The sequence below is a fragment of the Heliangelus exortis genome, chromosome 3, assembly GCF_036169615.1.
Source record: "Heliangelus exortis chromosome 3, bHelExo1.hap1, whole genome shotgun sequence".
Taxonomy (NCBI): domain Eukaryota; kingdom Metazoa; phylum Chordata; class Aves; order Apodiformes; family Trochilidae; genus Heliangelus; species Heliangelus exortis.
Window position 1 is genome coordinate 45,999,155 of NC_092424.1, and position 21,951 is coordinate 46,021,105.

At 40.6% G+C, this 21,951-nt stretch overlaps 1 long non-coding RNA gene across 1 annotated transcript; it reads right to left on the reverse strand.

The window, feature by feature from the left end:
- Positions 1-300: 300 nt before the first annotated feature.
- On the reverse strand, positions 301-3,660 carry LOC139794619 (uncharacterized). Its single transcript, XR_011725193.1, has 2 exons — positions 3,549-3,660; positions 301-676 (listed from the first exon to the last, which is right to left on the reverse strand). It is a non-coding gene; the product is annotated as an uncharacterized lncRNA (long non-coding RNA).
- Positions 3,661-21,951: the final 18,291 nt, after the last annotated feature.

Here is a 21,951-nt window from a genome sequence, read left to right on the forward strand (position 1 = left end):
TGGAAACCCACTTTATAAGCAAGCCCCATTGCCTGCCTGAAAACTGTTCACTCAGACAAAACGTTTGTTCCATTTCCTGTCTATACTCTAAGGGACAGAGCTGGCCCTCTCCTATGCTCCCTTAACCACCTCAGATTTGTGTATAGCTAGAAGGAGACATGCTCACTAGATTCTAGAGGCATTTGTTAACAATGTTAAAAAAATACGGGTGAGATACTCAAGGTCTGCCATCGTATGTGAAAGACCGACACGCCTCTAGTCCCAGAGGGGTGAAATACATTTTTCTTTACATGCTGCTGCTTCAAGCCAGCCCCAGTTTATTGTCCATCAAAGTCAGTGGCTGTCCATCCACTTCACTGGACACTGCACTGGGCCCCAAATCAATAACATATTTCAGAAATTCTCCTGAGAAAGAGCAGAAGAATTAGCGAAGCAGAACATGAATTAAAGCAGGCTTGATCCGCTTTAATGTGCACTCTGAGCCTGGGGCCCACTAAGAACCTTCTGATCACATAATCTGCCTATCTGGAGGATCTGTATATATACAATGAGATAATCCCGGTAATCAAGAGTATGGATAATAGCATTATTGTTTTATTATTATTTTATTCCCATAAATACTTGAAAAGACAGGTTTTCTTCTTCAGCACAATCTGATAGGTAATTCCCACACTCACTGAAAAAAGAAAAGAGACCTGCCATTCGTGGAAATGTAGTAGGAATAAAAGCAAGGATAAAATGTCTTCAGAAAGCAAAATGCATGAAGTAGAAACATTTGACTGCATACATGTTTTCAAATCTTCGGATGTAATAAAAAAATCACTGAGAAACAACATACAGCTGACAGTGTTTTACGAGAAGTGTCAGAAAAGAGTAATTGTATTCACCAAAGCTTTGATCACATATTGTAGTTGTGTACCAGGAAACCTTGGACCACAGAAGCTGGGGGCAGACAGCAAAAGGAGAGTAAGGCATAGGTAAGACAGAAGTAGGCAACTCCTTTTGTCCCGGGGAAGGGGAGATGGTAGTACTGGGGCAGGAGGGGACAGGAAAAAACGTGTGAAGCCAGAGAAGGGCAGTCCAGGTCTGGCATGCTGGTGAGTGATCACAGCAGTTGCAGTCCTATTCTGGTGCCCATGTTGAAATGCAGTATCTGCCTGAGCCCTACTTAGCCCATTATGTCACTACTAAAGCCAAAGAAAAATGTTGACAACTCAAAGACAGGACTGAAGGATGGAGTGTTACTGATATAGTTCAACTGGTAAGAGCGGAAAGCCTGGTCCTGTCACACAGCAGTAGAAACACCAGAACAAGGATGTTGTCTGCTAATTGGGTGAACTGTTTCTCCCAGCTCCTGTGTCTGAAGAAATGGACCCTTCATCTTTCCTAATAGGAAGCAGGGAATTTCCTTCATATCCTAAGGGAACTGCAGCAAGGACAAGAGGTCACTGCTGTGACAAATCCACTTAAGTTTGGGAATAGCAGTTATTGTCAAACATCTATCCAGTGAGTACCAGCATAATCCCCTAAAACACTGAAGGAAACTCAGGTCACCTTCTATTCTATACATCTCTATCTGTGGTTTATTTATGGTCTGAATGTTTCCTATTTCTACATATGAGTAGTCTGGCCCATATGGTGTAGATGGGACTTAGAAGGAAAGAACTTCCTCTACAGTCAGGCACTCCAATTTCTTGTTGTTTTTAAATGTAAATTAATAGTGAGGGATATGTCTGTGAAGCAACTGCATGTATTTGAAAATTAACACTGGAAACTGGCTTCTCAGAGTTCCTGCCATCAGACTACAGCAAAACACTTTGTGATAAACCACAGAGCTACAGCTTGAAATTGGACCTAAAGAATCATCTACATCATATACCATCTGCAGAGCAGGAATTACTCACCAGGAGCTCTTGAGCTACAACAACAACAAAAATGTACACGCTTCTGCCAGACAGATTGTGCCAAAAAGAGCAGACTAACCAAGGAATATTTTTTGCTACATGGTATTTACACAACTGTAGTCCCCCATGTGACTCAGTTTTGTGTATCTTCTGGAAAAAAATTCAGGACACACAATATGAAGCTTCATCCTTATTTTGTTCATGTTGAAGTCTTTTTTATTTTTTTATGTTATGGTTTTGTTTGGATCCACATTAAAGAGAAGGGACCATTTGCAAAATCTGGATTGGTTTTGCTTTTCAGATTCTCATGACATTAAGAGAAAGCTTAATCCAGCACTACTGAAGTCAGGGGAAGTTTTGCCAATGGCTTCAATGAGAAGTAGGAATTTAATTACACACTTCTGAGAACTGTCAGCATAGTACTTGTAAACACAGTATATGGGCTAAACAGGTTACAGTCAGTCCCCAAATGGCAGTACTGTGGATTATGCACAGCTTGAGGGTCTTTTTTTCCAAAGAATAATTTGTTTCTAGAATCCAAAGCCCAGGAGACTTGCATTTTGTTTACAAAGTATTCTCTTGATCTGCAGGAGACAAATACCTGTGCTCCTTCTCTGTACAAACATTTTTTGAGAAGGAATTCTTTCCTTTCAGTCCAGGTCACTGACATCACAGGACTATGTAAAAGATTATTTTCCTTTAATCTGACTCCTCCAGTGTGGCCTCCCAAGCCTGCAGTCCTCTCCTTCCCAGCAGAATGGGGAGGATTGCTTTTTTGACTCCTCTTCTTTCCCTGTGGAGTCCCCACAGGCACTGTTCAGGTTGTCTGTAATGTTTAATTTCATTATGAGATTGATTCTTACATAAATGTCAAGAGATTGTCTGGTTTTTTTGGTTTTTTCAAGATGAGATGTTTACATTAGAAGGCTTTTTCCTAGTTTTCCAGGTTATCAAGATTTCTGTCAGGTAGGATACTACCTTTTTCAGCTCCCTGCTTTCCATACGATTATCTAAAGTGCTTTTTGTTTTCCCACATGGGGATCAATTCTGGTCTCCTTCACAAGGGTTTTAATCTGTCTGCTCTAATGGAGTTACTTTTGATTTAGTTCAGTTTGGCAAGGAATCACTCCTCCAGCCTCCACAGAGTGCTGGAGTGGGGTTCAGCTCCCTAATTGTGCTGTTTAATGCTTTTATCTTTTTTAAGGACCCTCCTGGCCCCAAATCCCCCCTCTCTCAATGGCACTCCCACCATCAGTCATTCCTCACTTCATGGCTTAAAGGGGGACAAAGAGAAGGAGAGCCAGTATCAGGTGAAGAGGATGCAGCATGGGCTGCTGTATTCCACTCCATTTTCTTGTTGGCTGTGACTTTCCCCTGCAGTAAAAATAAGTAGAGGCAGGAGTTTTGCCCCAAACCCACTTCTACTGGTGCTTACACTAAGTTAAGAGAACTTAATCTGTCATATCTGCCTTGACACTGCTCATCCCATCTGGATCTTGATCTTTCATGGAAAGAAGAATCTCACCTGCTCAATAATTATATGTTGGTTTGTTAGGGAAAAATCAAATCTGGTAAAGAGATTAAAGAGGTAGTATCAGAGACAGAGATACATGGAACAGTTGCTTTTGAATACATCAATCTTGCATGTAATTACAGACAATCAGCATCATGATGAGCTTAATCCATTTCACAAACATGTGGACTACCGGTTCATTTTTAAAGACAAGAGCAGTTTATTCCTGGAAGTTAATGCCCCGCAAAAGAAGATAAAGCAAATGAAAGATAGTAAAGGGGAAACCAAATATATGTTTGCTGATTTAAAGAAGTTTTTTGATATTTATATTGGGTATATCTAAAGCTAGAATAGATGTTGTGGTTAAATAAATTAAAAATTAAGCAACAACACACTTTTACTAAATATATGTGCTTAAATCTGAGACAAAGAACGAGACAGCTAGTGACACTCCTTCTCTCTTCTGGTTTATAAGACATACGCTTTGTTTCACAATCCATGAACTGTCTCTAAAAAAATGCCCACATTTTACTAGTAGCATAAAATGTTCCTGATATTAGTATAGCAAAATATTTTACTTACAAATAAGCTTATAAATGTTTTCTTATAAATGTTTTTCCAAGCAGTAAAATAGGGGGCAAATGTAGCTCAATGTCAACTAGAATTTCTCCACATAACCATTCCTGGCTGAGCCCACCACCCAAACAATGATTACATCTTACAGACATTTTTGGTAAAATTACCGTGAATGTTTTCAAAGAAGGAATATCAGGACAATCTTCCTGAATATCCATTCAGATAACATATCAAGAGCATTATTCCAGAGTTATCTTTAAAAACACTAAGTTGTGTTGCTGGAACTTCTTCATGAGAAACTACTAAAACAAGGCATCTACAAGGCATCTGAGAGAGTGTCCATGAACAGAAATCTGCAGAACCCTCCTCAGGAATCAGTGTAATAATCTTTGATGACAACTTCTGCTTCTTAGAAGACAGAAGTGGAATGGTATCCCTGTTTTTTCTGTAGGCTGCCACTAACTGACCCCACATTCATCTGTGTTAATCACATGAACATCTTCATTCACAACAGCCAAATGAAAATTCAGGTGAACTTTCCCACTGCACCAAAAACGTATGTATCTTTTAGAGCAGTGGAGATGCGGAATCAGTATCATCCATTATTGACTTTGTAGTTAACTAATGGTTTTGCACATTATTATCATTACTACTATGAATATGGCTAATGATTATTAACATGATACGAAAAAGTGCTCATTAAAACACTGTAAAATGTATTTGGTTGATAATTAGCACTTTGGAAAGCCTAACTTCTTAACTAATGCACTTATTTCTCATATTTATAATAGCAAAATTATATGCATTCATTATTATAGATTAGTGCTTCAAAAGAAACGTGCTTAGTATGACTCCAATGTATGCTTTTTTGTCTTTCTTCTCTTTCTCTTTTGCATGTTTATAGAAACTGTAAAAGAAGAAAATCTCAGTAGTAACACAGTGATGGGATGCTAGCAGATGGAGCTCCTGCAAAAAGCATTTGCCTGACAGGCAGGGCAGCATGAAATAGGCAAAATGCCACGTGGGAATGTGATGCTCTTGAGTGGACACCATGGTGCCCAGTCCTCCTTGTCCCAAGTGCTGTCCCTTGGAGCAGCCACTTGGTTCACCAGTACATTCAAGTCTTCACTTCAGGGAGCATCACACATCAATAATGAGCATCATTGTAAGTATACCTGCAGCACAAAGACTTTTACTCCAAAGAAAAAATGATCCCCAATTTCCAAACACTATAATGGTGAAGATCAAGTTTCCTCATGTAGAGAATCTGCTAGGAAGTGGTTTTATCATCTCCTGGAGGAGAAAAAAACCAAAAACTCGAGCAATACCTCAGCACCCCACTCTCTCTCCCTCCTCCCGCCCAAAAAGAAACACCACAAATAAAATACAACAAAAATCTAGCTGAGATAATCAAGAAAAACAAAGCTGTTGGAAGAGAGCTAGGAAATTACATTCCTTTAGTAAGGCCTAATTTTGTCAAAAAGGAAGAAAATTACAAAAACCAGATCCTGCACTTTCATACTGAGTTTTGATTTTGAGCAAACTAGTAGGGACATTTTTTGGTTTGTGAGTAGGACATGAGACTGCTTGAGACCTCTCTGTTGCCTGCAGTGACACTCCTGAGGGCCACAAGCAAGGTCTTGCAGCACCCTGTAAGGTCTCTGCTGAAGTTATGTTTGCCCTTGGTAAGGGGTAAGCCCAGGCAGGGTAAACTCTTGAAGTTGTGGCCCCTTCACCCAGAGTCTCCTGGAGCAGAGGATTCTCCATCCCAGAAACACAGTGGTCTGCTGGCTGGGGTAGAGCACAGTCCCAAGCTGTTTCACAGCAGGACAAGGCTGCTTACATTTGGGTATCATTAGTACAGAGACCCTTAAGAGGGAGGCTTTTCCTTGTTTTTCACATCCTTTAAGCAACTTTTCAGGTTCCTATGGAAAAAAAATTTCTCAATGTCTTACTGAGTTAATTTGAAATTCCAAAACTAATGAGGCTTTTGTCTTCCTCTTAAATTAAGAACTATTGTTTCCTCTAAAAATAAAAGAGATAATCTGCTAAAGAGTTAAAAATACTGAACTGTGACAGTCTTTTCAGACCTTTACATAGAAGATGACTGACATGATTGCACCTTTAATTTAAACAAAGAAAATGCTGAGGCAGGAGCTCCTATTCTCACCTCACAGCAGATCTTTCACCAGCTGCCTGATGGTTTCCCTCCCACCATTAGGAGGCAATCAGCACAGGCTGTGTAGTTAAGTATGCTCAGAAGGTGATATTCACTAAGAAGCTGTAACTATCACCCCAGGGGTTCATGTGCAACACTGTTTTCAAGGAAGAGCTCTGTTGGTTTTTGTTGTTGTTGTTGGTTTGTGGTGGGTTTTTAGTGGTTTTTTTTTTAGGTTTTGTTTTGGTTTTTTTATGTACTAAAAGCAGGGAGTGCTCCTGCTCAAATCCCCATGGCTCCAGGACAAACAAGAGCTCTTCTCAAACACACCTGGATACAGGGGACATGATGAGTGAGTTTCTGAATGTTTTGGATTGAACAGAACAGTAAAAAAAATAGACCTAGTTAATAGTACCAAAAAGCTCTACAATTTATTGTATAGGCTTGAATAGTCATGGTGCAATAAACTAAAATGTCTGTTTTTCCAAAGATTGCTGGTCAAAACACAGTCAAATATTTGCCTTACTTTATGAATAGCAAAATTGTATTGGGTGTCCACAGCAAGTTGGCAGTGGCAAGGGAACAGGAGGAGTGTGGTATGGGATGAGAGACCAGGAGTTGTCTCATGCCAGGCACAGCCACATCTATCTGGCTCCAACAGACCCACTGCAGCATCCAGATGAGTCCATCAGGTGGTGCCCCTGTGATAACCAGAGAGGAGGAGGGGAAAAAAGGAATGAGAAACTGCAGATGGAACACCAAGGCCAGAGGATGAGCCCCGGGATGGAATAGATATTCCTGAAAGAACTGCAACTTGGGAGGAACACCCACACCAAAGCATAGGAAGAGTGTAAGAGGGAAGGAGAAGGAGAGAGATATCAGTAAATCTGCTTCAGAATCAAGGACAGGAGTCGGGAGTGAAGGAAGAGAGGAAGAGAAAAGGTGTTGTATATCTTTGTGCTTTACTTCCAGATTCTATTTTAATTGGCAACAAGTTAAATTAATTTTCTCCTAGTTGAGACTAATTTGCCTGTAAGAGTAAACAGTAAGGGATCTCCCTCTCTTTATCTTGACCCATGACCTTTCTCATCCTATCTTCTCTTAAACTTGTCACTTTCCTAGGTTCTGGGTTCTTTTTATGACACGTGATATGTAGTCCAAAGCTTGCAGTACACAGAGGGATGTCCTTCACCTTCTCCAACCTCTTTGACAACAGCGTCTGCAATGAAGAGGACATTGAATCAAGAAAGCTTCCCTCCTCTAAACACTCGTTCTGGGGACTGAAGAGAGGCTGAGAGAGAACATTTCTCCCATCCAGCAGATTGCTCATCCTGCAGAGCCATTTCCAACACATAGAGCTCCCTGAGCCTGCACAAGGTGCCATGAGTTAATCTCTAACTCCTTTGTACTCTAGAATCTTTCCACTCAATTAGGCTATCAAGGGATTTGCTGTGCTTCTAGTGTGTCATTAAAAAAGTCCTTTAAAATATTTCAAACCTACTTTAAACTTGAACTCCTCAAAGAACTTTAACTGTGCTGTGTAAATTTATGAAGACCATATGAATGATGTCAAGCTCATGATAAAACTCAGAGGAAAAAAATATAAAATAATTAGAGTACAAATTACTTTTCAATATTCCTGTCTTTTCCCAGCCAAAGAAATATCTCCTGCATGCCTCCAGGGCAAATCTCCTGACAGATGTCAGACAACCTACATGATATGTCCGTGTACATTCTGAAGTCACTGGTTACTTCCACAAAATCCTGCATTAAAAGCCTTTCTGCTCTTTAACATCATTTTGTTGAGTTTTACAAGATGCACAGGGTTGAACTTAGTATTAGACCGGACTGGTTTTGAAAATGCCAGGTTATCTCTGCATGTTGTGTTCCTGCTGATGGAGCTCTGCCTTTTGAACCAACTCTTACTCAATGGCAAATCTTGCCTGAGACTGGGTGCCAGTTCTTCAAGGTTTTTTTGGGACAGAAAAAAAAACCCGAAGTTTTGGTTGTTCATAATTGACAGAGACTTTGTGGCAATAATGCATGTGTTGTATCACACCAGCTATGACCTCCTGTTTAAATCATACTTCGGGTGGCTGTGTTCTGGCCTTTCACTCTCATTGCCATCTCAAATCAACAGACTGATCTCTAATCTGTAGGTGTTTCTGTGGGTTGTCAAAAAAATTGTTCTGGCCATTCCCAGCATGCCCACCTGACATATGTGAAGTAAAACATTTTAAAATGTTTTGAAAGTGCAGGATATTGTTCAATATATAATTATTTCTACATTGTATCTAATTTCAATATTTTTTCAGTATTTCTATTGTGTGAGCAGAATTGTAATAAAGGTTAAATAACTTGTTGAAGTTTCACTTTACTGAGATTGTATCCTAGACTTTTTAATTGAAGAGAAAGAATCATTTCTGACTTGCTTCTTGTACCTTTTCTGATAATTTGAAAACAAAACAGACCAACCAACCAACCAAAACTTCCATTCCATAGAATTGGAATGCATTTTCCCAGAGCTATTATCTATCTCCCAAATAAAACATTTGTCCTCATTTTCATACATGAATCATGCAAATACCTTGTTTTCCTGAGGTATTCCTGTGGATTTCTCTCCATTAAAGGAGGATTAAATGAGGTGGGGAGGTTATCTAGAGTACCTCTACAGCCAGGTTATCTAAGCAGGTTTAATCTTGAGGCCCCATCAAGCAGCAGGCAGACTTGCAGGATCACTCGTTGTGTGGTTACTAAACCTTCCATGGGCCTGTTCTCTAATGTCAGGACTCTTGTATATGAATTGGGGTAAGTCCTGTAGTGTCACACTTTACAGCTCTCCTGAGTCTTCTAGGACTTTCTCTGCTGGCCTTAAGATCCCCTTTAGACCAATCTGCAGGCTGACATCAGAGGAATACAGTTCTTTTTCTCCTGCACTCCAACTAATGATTTTTAAAGCCATCCATTTCACTTTGCATTTGACACGAAGGCAAGGAAGTACATTTTTGAAATCACCTATTGGGTAAGTAATAAAAGCCTTGAGCCATTAAATTCATACACGTTTTTCCTTAGCCTTTGCCAAGTTACATGCAATAAAACAATTTGACTGTCCTTGACCACACTTGATTGTTGACTACCAGAGCAGCATAAGATATCCCTCAGACAGGCTGATTACATTATACAGAGAGATTATATTAAATGTGTCCTACATTTTTGGCTGGGTCTGTGGCTAACAGTGAAGATAGTGGAACCTCTGATTGTAAGATAATTCCTTTCTCCACCCTATTTAAGATCTTGTGCAAATTCTTTCATAAGATCTAACAGTTCACATTTATTGATTTGGCCTATGTTTGTGCACTGCATATGTGGGCAAGCCTGCCCCACAGTAACCCATGCTTCCAAGCAAACTCTGAGTAAACATCATGCTGCTGGCTGTGTGAAACAGTGAATTTAATAGGCTTGCTCAGTGACAAAAATCCATTTCATATCTTCTCTGCCCAACCCTTTTTTATTTAGCCATTCAATAGAGTGCAAAGGGCTTACATGATGCATCCCTAGGAAAGGAATGCATACTTATACCCAGTTTGATTTTTATTTTTGGATGCTTTTATAAAACTAAGCCAACCCAGCTATACCAAAAATATCTTTCATTTGACATTCATTGTTCACATTCGTCTTTAACTCGCTGATATTGAGAACAATCACTGGCTCACAAAATAGAGTAAAATTCACCTTAATAACATCTGCAGAAAAATTGTACCCCTACTGTAATATCTACATTTCTGTTTAACAATGTGACACAAACCATAAATGATACACACATACTTGTGATTTTTAAATAAGAAAAAACAAAATCATCCTCTCTGGTTGATGAATAGCTCAGTGATTCCTTTGTTTGAGCTATGACCTTTAGGGAATCCTTGTTCATAACCACCAAAAGACAAATAGTGGTAATGCTGAAAATGCACAGAGAAATTTGCAAAAGCCGAGCCAGGTTCACATGGAATTTTCTGAGGGTGTCCTCTGATTAAGGCCATTGTGGTGGGCATTATGATGAAGAGGAGTTAATGAGGACAAAATGTAGCTTTCCCCTGCCCCACTTCTCTCAGGTCACAATTACAGATATCTAAAAGGTCTGGGACATTCTAGACAGTGGGCAATGTCTGCTTAAGAGAGTGCCAAGGCAGGAAGAGTGCACAGAGCACATTGGTTCAGCACATTCCTCCTACAGCCTCTTCCCATGACAGCTCCAAAGTCATCACTGCTTAGGAGATGTGACAGGACATTTCTTTGCCTTTCCAGAGAATCTCCCATGATTGTTTGGGCTTATTTGGACAAGGAAACTTAGTTTACACCTTCTTACCGTGACAATGTGACAAGACCTACTGGACTCACTGAAAAATTTATCTCCGTGTGCTACAAAGTGCTTCCTATCTTCATTGAAGCATCTCTTTTGATAAATCTTGCAAGCCCAGTGTTATTTTCATTTTGCTAAGGAAGAAGTAAAAGTGAAGTCAAAGGACCTTTGGTCCAGGTTATGCAGAGTTTCCTCACCCGAGCTGTATTTGGACCTTGAAGACTCTTCATTCAGCAATTAGCATATCGATAACTTTATTATTAAAATAATGAAAATAAAAATCCTTCTAGATCTATCCATCTCTGAGGTGTCTTCCTTGCTTGGACTTCAACCAGTGTTATGAAATTAAGCGTAAATTGAAATAAATTGGTCAGTTTAAGAAATCCAGCACAAATTTTTGCTTGGCTGTTCACGCTGCTTGGCTGGATGTGATCAGTTTTGATTCACACCATAAAGCCTAATTCTGAGAATCGGTTGCAAAAACAGAGAGGATTTTCTGCCTACTGACTTTTGACCCTGAAGTTTTGAATTGCTGAGCTGAAACCTGACTGATCCTACATTCCCAATGCCAAATCATATAGAGAAAAATGAAATTTGAAGAAGAGTGGGGCTAAAACAGGTAAATGTAAAGTGTCAAACACTATGCTGAAAGCACATGCATCTCGTAACACAAGTCTGTTGATGAAGTAGCAGGCAACATTTTGTGTAACTGCTCTATTTTTAACATGCACATTTTAAATGAGTCTGTACCAGTCTGAGCATTTTTTTTCTCTCAAAGACTCATTATTACCATAATTTGTTCCACGGTAAAATCAAATATTCACTAATGTTTTTCATGTCAGAATGACAGGGGGGAATACTATTTTAGCACCACAGCAAATTCCATTAAATACGGGAAGAGTTTAAAGTCTTGTTGTGCATCTCAAACTCCCGTTTTTAATTAGATCTCTTGTATCCTTTTTTTTCCACTGGGTGTGGGAATCCTTCAGAGCCAAACCCATCTGGCAAAAGCACAAAACTTACTCACAGCCCATGGCTTTATTTGATTAATACGGAATTGTTACATATCACTGTGGACATAATGCAGCATCTGGGTTGTTTTTCTCTCTCTTTTGCTGTCCTTTCTCGCATTAGCATTAAGAAACATTATTTTGCTTTTTAAGTCTTCATCTAAAGTGCTGTGTATGTCCATATACCAGCTTCTCCCCCAAAACAAGGCTGCTTTTGAGCTGCAGGCCCAGCACACAGAAGTCTGCAGAGATAATTTTATTTCTGTTCCACTGATGATGAAGGCTGCATTTATCAAAGCAGAAACATAGAAGAAACACCTTTTAGAGATTATAGGATATTCGCTTCGATTACAAAATAAAAGGAATGTATTATTTTGCCTTGCAGAAGAGCAGTGATAAGGCGATACAGTTACTACTGAGAGATTGCAGTGCTGCCAAAGCAGTGAAAATCCTCTCTTTTATGTGATGGCTTGAATCAGCAATGCCTTTTGTGGCAAAGGCCGAGGTACTTAGCATGCCTTTATACTTAGCCATTTCACTATCCACCACATCATCTTTTGAAACTGTGTTTTGAAGATATATTTCAGTTTAATACATTCTGCTCAGTAATTAAAAAAAAAATATATGAAAAAAAACAACCAAACAAACAAAAACATCACTTAATCCCAGTTGTCTTGTGGAATGTGATAAATCAGCTTGGCCTTTTGGAGAAGACAGTGTTAATTACAAAGAGAGTAAGTCTTGCACAGCACCTTGCTAATGCCTCAGTGATCCCAGGATCCAAGCTAAGACAACACACAAGAACCCTTACAACAGAAGAATCTGGCCTAGGCCACACTCCCTTTTAGAGAGAGATTATAATTGAGGTTTTCCCAAACAGGAAACCTTGAGCAGCACAGCACAACTAACTAGCCCAGTCCATTACATTTCAAGCAGTAACCCCTTTGTCAAGGCCAGCAGTTTCTGCTTGACTAAAATATCACATCTTTATTTCACCTTCACACAGATATACATCCAGGGCTGATCTGGATGAAAAAGCCACCATCTTTCTCCATACCTGGCCCAGAGGCCCACTTAGTATAGGAGACCTGGAATTCTGCTTCTGGAAAACACTTTCCAGGTCATCTGAGAAGTTATCTCAGGTGTTGGTGATGTTGTGTGTGTGGGAATAGGAACATGATATAGATCATGTTCTTTGTAGGCATTGTCTTGATTGAAAGAAAGTGACAAAAAAAAATTGAGGAAGACCCAAAATATTTGCACAATGGTTCTTTATAATTAAAAAATTGCGAAGCTTCCAAATGACTTGGTTCAAATCTGAGGGAGTGAAAGTAGCAGAATCACAACTGGAAGACTCCTGCCCATCAGGAGCCACTATCCAGGCCTTTTCTCTTGTCAATGGATATATAAGTTAAGGAGTTTGTTTCCATAATGCAGTCACTTGAGCCTCTCTGTACCATGTATTGCTACAAGTCCATTTGCTTTTTTCTTCTTTTATTAAATAGATTGGCTCAACACTGTTTTTGTAATGCCAGGAACAAGGGACATAGCTACTCATGTGCAGCCATTCAGTCTTACACCTAATGACCTCAGCCTGACACATATTAACTTAAATGACTAAAAAAAAATAAATCAGCCTTCAGCTCAAGTGCTCCAAATTACTACTTATTGTGCATTATTGAGGAACATGCTGATGATCACCTGGAAAGAACAATAATTACCTCACTACAAGCAGAGCCCTCAGAGTTCTCTACCATGCAGTTATTTTGTCTTATTCAGTATGTATCGTTTTGATTTAAAATAATTTCTAAGAACATGATTACTGCCTTTGGCTCTCATTCTACTTAAACTATCACATAATGCTGCACACGGACTATTTTCTTTCATTATTCCCTGAGTTAGATCACATGGATCAGCATAAGACATCTCTGCCATGGCCAGCAAGGGAGCAAACTTGCATTTAGACTCTTGGCTACAGTGATGCTGGGGTACAGGTTAAGCAGAAGCTGTCATTTGACTCAATCTCACTAAATAAATGAAGGGAAAAGAGACTTGATAAATGCATGATAAATAACACAACTGTACAGTGAAACAATTATGGCAGTGAGGGTGAAGAGGAACCAGACATGTCTATCTGTAAAATGCCATCCTAACAAGGAGACAGCAAGAGTTATAAGATCACTCACCTAAATACCTCCTAGGATGTCTTCTCTGATTAAGGATTTGTGAGAGTTATTGAGTTTTGAATTAGATGCACTTTAATAAAACAGTAGAATGTTCTTATCTGATTGCACCTGTATTGATTGTGTTAAAGAGGTCTATCCTCCTATCAAGGTCAATGATTTTATATAAACTGACTAGCTAGATGGAATCACTAGTGGTATTTAGGACTTCCAGTTTGTCTACCCTTTAAGCATATGATACTATGAAACTTAGAACAACTCAATGTTCATTCCGTATTATCTCTGTCTTCCATCATTACAACACTTAATCTAGTTAAGGTATAAAACTAATTTGGAAAAGACCACTTATTCTAGTGAACTCTCTAGCACTGATTCTTATCAACTAGAGAAGAAAATTTTGCATCTTTTATTAAAACAGCAATGTTTCACGGACTTAAAAGAAACTTGGACCATTTTGAAATACTGTACTTTATGTAAACATCCTTTACCCAACTAAAATGGGACATTGATCTGATTTCTTGTTTCATTAACCTCAATAGAACTGATCCAGCTTTCTGCTGTGGTGTTACAATTTGAATGGCTTCTGAGTGATATACTAGTATTTCTCCTCAATAACTATAGATACATATACTTAAAAGGGTTGTGTATGTAAAAAAAGTTTAAATTGCACATATGACTTACCCACTTTTTGTCTGTTATCTCGCTCTGCTTGGGACCTTAGGTTCAGATCTCAGGACATATAGGCTGTAAGGCTTTATTTAGCAGTGTACAAGCCCAAGAGCTCAGCTAGACCATGGAACTACCACAATGATTGAAAGTCCTGGAAGGCTGCCGAGGCCAGCAGTAGTGTATGAGTGTGTCCATGTACCTTGTGGGATGGCCCCAGCTCCACCATGAGCCATGTGAAGAGATCAACCTTGCACTTCCAGAACAGGCAAGCAAACCTCCTCCCAGTCACCCTTACTTGTTCCTAACCCCATGGAGGATGAAGCAGAGAAGGAAGACTATTCAACAGGCTGCTTACTGCTGATGGAGACACACAGCAAACCAGAAATCCTACTGAAGATGAGCTTTTTACATGGGCACAGTGAGTCTGCAGGATAGCAGAAAAAGGAAATAGGCAGCCCTAAGCTGTCCCTTCTAAACTCAGGATGAAGAAGCACTCAGCTTGCAAGTTTTGCAAAAAAGTGATGGCTGGATGTCAAGAAGCAGGCTGGGGAGATATTCAGATAAATCTGTTCCTCCTGAATGCTGCAGGAGTGTCCTTCGCTTCATGGCAAGGGATGGAAACTGAACACTGACTACAAGTGGAGAAAGCTCTCATCACATTTATAGACTGGAAAAAAGGTCTGGCCAAGATCCACAAGCTGGTTGCTGTGGAGAAGAAGCTGCTGGCAGGCTGAGGAAGAGATTCTGGAGGGGACAGGTGTGGGGAAGAGATGGGCTCGCTGTTGAGAGAGGCAAGGGAGCATCAGCAGTGCAGGTGTTGAGGCTGCTGGGGGCCCAGATGGCAAGATTTCCTGAGTAGTATTTCCAAATGTCAAAACTGTACCATATGAAGGGGAGAGGGATCCCAATACCTATTAAAAGCAAGTTTTGTTCATGAAAATGTGAAGGTCTGTCAGCAAGGCAAGGAAAACCTGCCACTGCAGCTCCACACTGAAACGCATCCTGTACATGTAAAATAAGGCTTCAGATCCTGTTAAGTAATTTCTTAGTCTTTCTGGTCAAAATTCAGCCCCAGCCACATACACAGCAGCAAAAGTAGGACTTGGGAGAAACAAAAGTTATCCAAGGGCACTTGGAGCTTTCTCTGTAAAATTTCATACAATTTTCATACATATGCTAAGCTTCAGAGAGCACCAGGCCAAGATGACAAGCACACAAAGGAAGAACAAAGTACTCACTAGCTACTTTTGAGCCAAAAAAGTCACATTTGTTATCTATGGCAAAGCACACCAATGAGAAACCTTTCTCCTCCTCAGCTGGCACATTTTCACAAAGGGTGGGATTTTGTTTGGATGATACACAGGGTCCCATCTGTTTGCCTTATTTTCCTGGTGCTGCTAAGTGTTGGGGAGGAGTGAGTGTGTTCATTTATGAGTTTCCTTCACTCACACTGGAGTGAGTGCAGAAAGAAATCAGGAAGACAGTGCTTCTCAGCCTGAAACAAATTGTTCAGACAGGACTATATCCAAACACTAACTAGTCACACAACTTTCTCTGGACCAGTTGTTGTCACATTTGCCTCAGCGGCTGAATGTTCTCTATCCATCAGCAGGTAAAACACAAAATAAATTTTGCTCAAAATTGAGGCAGGGGTAAAACACTTATTTCTTGTCAGGAACAAGTAGGATGCCTTTTGCCTTGCAATTCCACTGAGCTACTAAGATATGAGATACCTAATCCTTTTCTTTCACGCATTAGCCGCTTGTTTCATTTCTCACTAATTAACTTAATGCAAGAAAGAATCCGTAAGCTTTTGAACAGGCTCAGCTACTTGTTTCCCTGCTGTAGCAGTATCAGGGACTAATAAGCAAGAAGATCCTCATGCAATTCCAGGCAGCAACGTTGCTCTTTTGCTGCTGCTCAGCAAGGATTTTGATTTTCTCTCATTTGGCAGGAATGAGCAGAGATCCTCTTCCAACAGACGAGGTAGTTTGCTTACAACGGACTACGTTTTGGGGGATGGAGGAAGGAAAATTAAGTGAGCAAGTGAGGCTGTATCTTCACAGAAAGTTAAGCCATCAGATCAATTCACTAAATGAAATATAGTAAACATGTTGCTTTAAAAAGATTCGTGCCCTGGCAACTGCAGATTTTGCAACATCAGGCTTGGACCATGATGGTTCCCATTTCTCATAGACCCGGTTTCATTCCTAGGAGCTGCAGGAGTGAGATAGAATAAGCTAAAGACAATTGTCTTGTCATCCTATGAGGCAAAGACCTCCATGTGGAAATCCCCAGCGAGACTTGGCCATGCTGGCCTTAAATGAGGAGGCATGGGTGCTGCTAGCAGACACCCCAAAACACTCAGGAAATGTGCAACAGAGAGTCCAGAGGTAAACTCCTGGGATACTGACTGGTGCTAGGTGACACGCTAGAAAAGCTGCACTGGTGCTGGCGCCCACTGTAGAGAGTTTAATCTAGCTCACATTTTACAAGCTGCTTTCATTTTTAGGGCAGTCAAACCCTGCAGTGCCTTAGAGGAAAGTCAGTCTAGAGAAAGAAATGCTGGAGAATTGGAGCAAAGTGTTTGTTTCATTTTATGTAATGACAGAGGCAAGCTCCTCAGTTCCTCCTGATACTCATGTTTGTCCTTTCCCCCTGTGCTAAGCAGACACTGGGACACAGTAAGGGCTTTCCCCGGCTGGTAACAACATCTGGGCTGCCAGAGAAACTCTCAGGGTCTCTGGTGCTCTAGAGATGCAAATGTAAACCAACTCCCAAACATCTCCTCTCTGGATAATGCTTGAGGAAACTATCCAGACCCACTGAACACAGGGTGCAGGTGGAATTTCCCTAGCTGGACAGAAATAAGAGGGTGGGACTGGGGGTGTCAGGCACAGGTTTGGAATTGGCAAAGCTTTGAATTCAGATGTATTATCTGTTTCACCCAAGGAATGACAAGCAGTTGTTTTTCAAAGCCTTCCCAGCACATCTCTGAGCAATGGTGCTGTGGGTCACCAAGGACACCTCAGAAAAGAACAGAGAAGACACGATGAGTAAATGACGACTTTTTACAGCTCTCGGTGACACACTTTCAATCTCACCAAACAGTCTGCATTACATATTTGTATCTATCTTCAGAAGTAGCAGGGCTGGAGACATGTCTTTTTTTTTTCATTTTTAAATGAAAAGGAAGACAGAGTTATTCCTCAGGATGTCTATCTTCTAACAATAGAGACACAGCAATAGGCACAGTAGTTGCAATAATCCAGGCCTAGAAATAACAAGCCAGTTCAAAATCAAATATCTGTAAAGTCCCCAACCTATCCTAAGCTAGGAATGCAAATGTCTCCAGTTTCTATAAGCCTATATTGGAAGCAATCACCATATGTGTTTAAGGGAAAAAAAAAAAAAAAAAAAAAGTCTGAAACCATGCAAAGAAAGTTCAGCATATGCATTTAAAAGGAAACATCTCAGATGTCTCCTTGAAAAGCTTTCAGGTGTGAAAACATACGGGTTGCTTTCACATCCAAAGCTCTAAGTCCCCATTCCAAAAAATCAGTGCCATCGGTGATGCTCTCTCAGCAGCTCAGGAGGAGCAAATGAATGTGGAGACTGAGAAAACACAGTGCTGCCTGCCCAAGTGATGTCTCAGCTGGCTCCCGACACTGCCACCCATACTGCGCTTGCTGTCTGCATCCACTGAGCGTTTATCTCCAGGCAGCTGTTAAATAGGCTGGCACCTTTTGTCAGCAGCTACTTCAATATGAAAAAATCAAAACACACTCAAAAAAGAAAAATAGAGGAAACTGGAAAGCACACTAAACCCCAACTGGAACAACAAAATGTAAACCCTGGGTGGAGGAGGAAGAAATAGAAGATGAGGAAATTTATAGCAGCTGTTGCCGGAGCTGCTCATGGCAAACAGCAAATGCTTCCAGGGCCACCCATTTTACCCTGTGAGATATCTGGCTCTGCTATGACAGGCTTGCTCAAGCTCAGTTAGCAAAGGCAGACACCTTGCTCAGGCTTATAAGCAAGAGTTATGCATAGAGGTGCACAGTTTGCTATGCCTCTTCTTTGCAGCTTTAAATTTTCCCATGCCTATTTTAGGAGTTTGCATATGCTTACAAATAAACAAACAGGAAAAAAACAAAACCAGGGAGAACTGGAATTATGAAAGGCAGATAAGGCAGAAGCCTATGGATTCAGGAGGCTAAGTAGACTCAGACCTGGTTTCCCAACTGATCTACACCTCCACAATCCTTGGACTTAACTTTATGCAATTAGTCACCTCTCCTTACTCCCACCTCATTCTCGGGTGAATTAGGAGAGGGAAAGGAAAGGAGTAGTTCCAAAAGTTAATGTTGGCAAGTATAATCTATCCAGGACTTTCTATAGTTACAAAGGAGAGACAAGCATCATTTAAAGTAGTATTTGAAACAGAAGTCCAACTTGGCTGATTTAAATCACTACTCTGTGATTCAAGCCTGATTCCTCTTCTTGCCATGTGGTCTGTGGGGGAAAACTGCAATGAGAATGAGACCCCAGCCAGGAGGGAAAGTTACAGAGTCAGCAGCACTGGGAGCCTCCAGCTGCTCCTGGAGCTTTTCATACAGTTTTGACTGAGCTGTCAATTTGTGCTGGTGGGCTGCTTCCTCCAGACTTCCTGCACAGTTTTCTTCTGAGCATCTGTCTTCCCCAGCTTCTCTTTCTCACTTCGCTTTCCCTCCTTTTCCATTTTAGCATCTCTTCTTCTCAGTAAACCTCCTACATCTGGCCCTCCCCAAACCTCAGTGCCAGCACACTGACTGCTGCCATGTCACCTTTGCCTCTCACTGTGCCTTTTCACGTTGGCTGTGAGGCCAGGCCAGTTACACAGCACTGTGCACCACTGTGCAGAGGGCAGGACCTAGCTGGTGGATTCATTGTGCAGCACTGGGGAATGAGAGATGAGCACTGAACTGAACCCCTTTTTAAATTCTACTTATATGTACACTTTATGAAGGTCTGTTGCACCCTCTTAGTGTTTGTTTTTTCCTGAGGCTCAGATAAACACAAGGCAATGCTGTGTTATGTCAGCAAGAGTGAGTAAGAGCGATAACAAAGGCGACAGGATAAGGAAACCCACATCAATAAGATGAAAGCATCAATTTTCTGCTTTCCAGGGCTTCCCCACTTAAAACGCCTCGCTTTCATTTTTTCATGTATGTTAATCATAAGCCAAGAAATTCAAGCCTAATACATCCAGTCTTTGTGCCAAATTAGCTCCTTAGGGGTACATTAAAAAAAAAAAAAAAAAAAGTTACGCTATTCATACGCATAGGGAGGCACTATGAGCTCCTTTGCATTCGTGGGATCAGGCAAGATTGGCATAAACCTCCTGAGAATATGACAACTATTGTGCTAGGGTCTATATACTGCTTCCAATATTCTAGTTTCAAACCTATATTTAAAGAGGTACAAAAACTACATGCAGGCAAACCCTTAGGAATATGTTTTTACTCTCCAAACAATTCTAATCAAAGGAACAATACTGACCCCACTCTAGTCAGTGGGAGTTATGCTGCACATTGTTCTCAGGTTCTTTCAGCTCCTGGAGAAATATCTGTTAAGTCAACAGGCTCTCACGGTGCAAACAGCTTTCTGATGTTAGAAAGAAAAAAAAAAAAAAGAAGAGAAGGGAAAAAAAGAGGAAATAACACCTACTGATCAAAGGCAAATCTATGACTACATTGCTCACATACACATTAGCACCTCATTAACACTACTTGTACCTACAGAAGAAATCAAGCTTGGAAACAGCTCTGACATGAAGTAAACAAGTCTTAGGTTGAAATACTGCATTATTCTTCTGATAGTACCAGAAGCAGGGAGTCCTTGATTGTGGTAGCTTTGTTCATACCATTTATAAGAACAGAAATAAAAAGTTTCAATACTCTGCAATAAAGAGTTCTGTGAGAACTCATAATTGTGATAGAAACAACAGCAGCAAATTGAAGATAACAGAGTGGGCTTTTTAAACTTAGTATCAGTTTTACAGTATGGTTAAAATATCAGCACAATCTATTTGAGGAAAACAGCATAAAAATAATTATATACCTTTGCAAATGTTTAGTCCTGAAAAAGTCTAGAAAGTGCGACAGAATTAGATATTTGCCATATCTCCAAATTCTCTATTTATAATTCTCAGTTTTCATAGCATTTCTATTTTCACAGTACAGTGCCTCACCTCTGTGAAGAAGTGGAGCTCCTTCTTCCTTCTTGTACCTCCACCTGCTCCCAGTCAAACTCCCCAGACACTTTTCTTGACATACTTCCATCTCAGCAGTCTTTGCAAACCTCTTTAAAACTCTAACCTGGCAGAAAACAAGTGCATTAAAAACACATGGATCAAGACCAAGGTGTTTTGCTGCCTCGGTGGCCTGGGGAGCCGCAGCCCAGGCAGGGCAGAGTTATCAAGCTGACATCTTGCTCATCATTCCCAAGCCTCCTCCACTGACCAGTGTAGTCAGGGTGGGGGTGTGCTTGTAGGTATATGCTTAAGTTTCTGGGAAGAGACTTCTTCATCCAGGTAACCCCTCTTAGCTCCTCTGCTGTAGATTTGATTTCACCAGAACTTGAGACTGAGATATGATCTTCAGTGGCTGCGCAGGATCTAGGGTGTTAGTAGGACATCCTCTGCCTGACTGCTATCAGGCAAAAGGAGAAAGCTTCTCTTGGGTCCATGGTGAATCTGCACCCATTTCACTTCTCTAAAACTGATCAGATGTTCTTATACCAACTTAGCTAAAATCAGTTCCTAATTGATAAAAACTAACTTGAAATAAAATTGCCTAGGCCATAACGAAGGGTGTCTGCAGCAATTTGACTGGATTTAAAATAACCTATCAATGAAGGAGCTACAACCTTTGAGCTTTTCATGCTTCTTCCTCTGTGCTCAGGAAGTGTAAGTGCAAGGGGGAGCTAATCCTAATTACTGCAGTGGAGTGCTGCTGTAGGAAAACCATGAGCAATCCATGGCAAAACTCATCATGCAAACTGCTAGAGATCTGGGTTCTGCTTTCAGCTTTCCAGTTAACTCCTTGCATTGCCTCCACCATAATAGCCTTCTTCTGCCCGGGTTATGAAAGAGACAAAAATTCTGGGAGACAGGAGCTGTCATGTACCTTGTGTTTGCAGGGCCCCTTGAACCAGGGGGAATGCAGTCTTTTCCTGGTCTTTGGAGAGCTGGCATTAACCAAATATCAGCCTTTTTGGAACAATGAACACCATACTTGCACTTCATCAACTTCAGTCTTCTTTTTTTTTTTTTAAGCCTGTATGTGTCCATGGTTGAAACAGAAAATTAATCTGAGAGTAGCTCTCCTCAGTTTTAAAAGCTTTTAGTCCTGGTTCCCATCCAGATGGGAACAAAAAACAAACTCAAAGAAACCCTGCTGGCAACAATTCTGCTGATGCAAGTCAGTTGCACTAGCTCCTGTGGTTTTGGGTGCTAACTATACATTTGGGTACTTTCATAGGGATAGTGTGCGGTATAGCAGAGATTTAGTACCAGTTTATAGATGAGAGTTTGAGGAG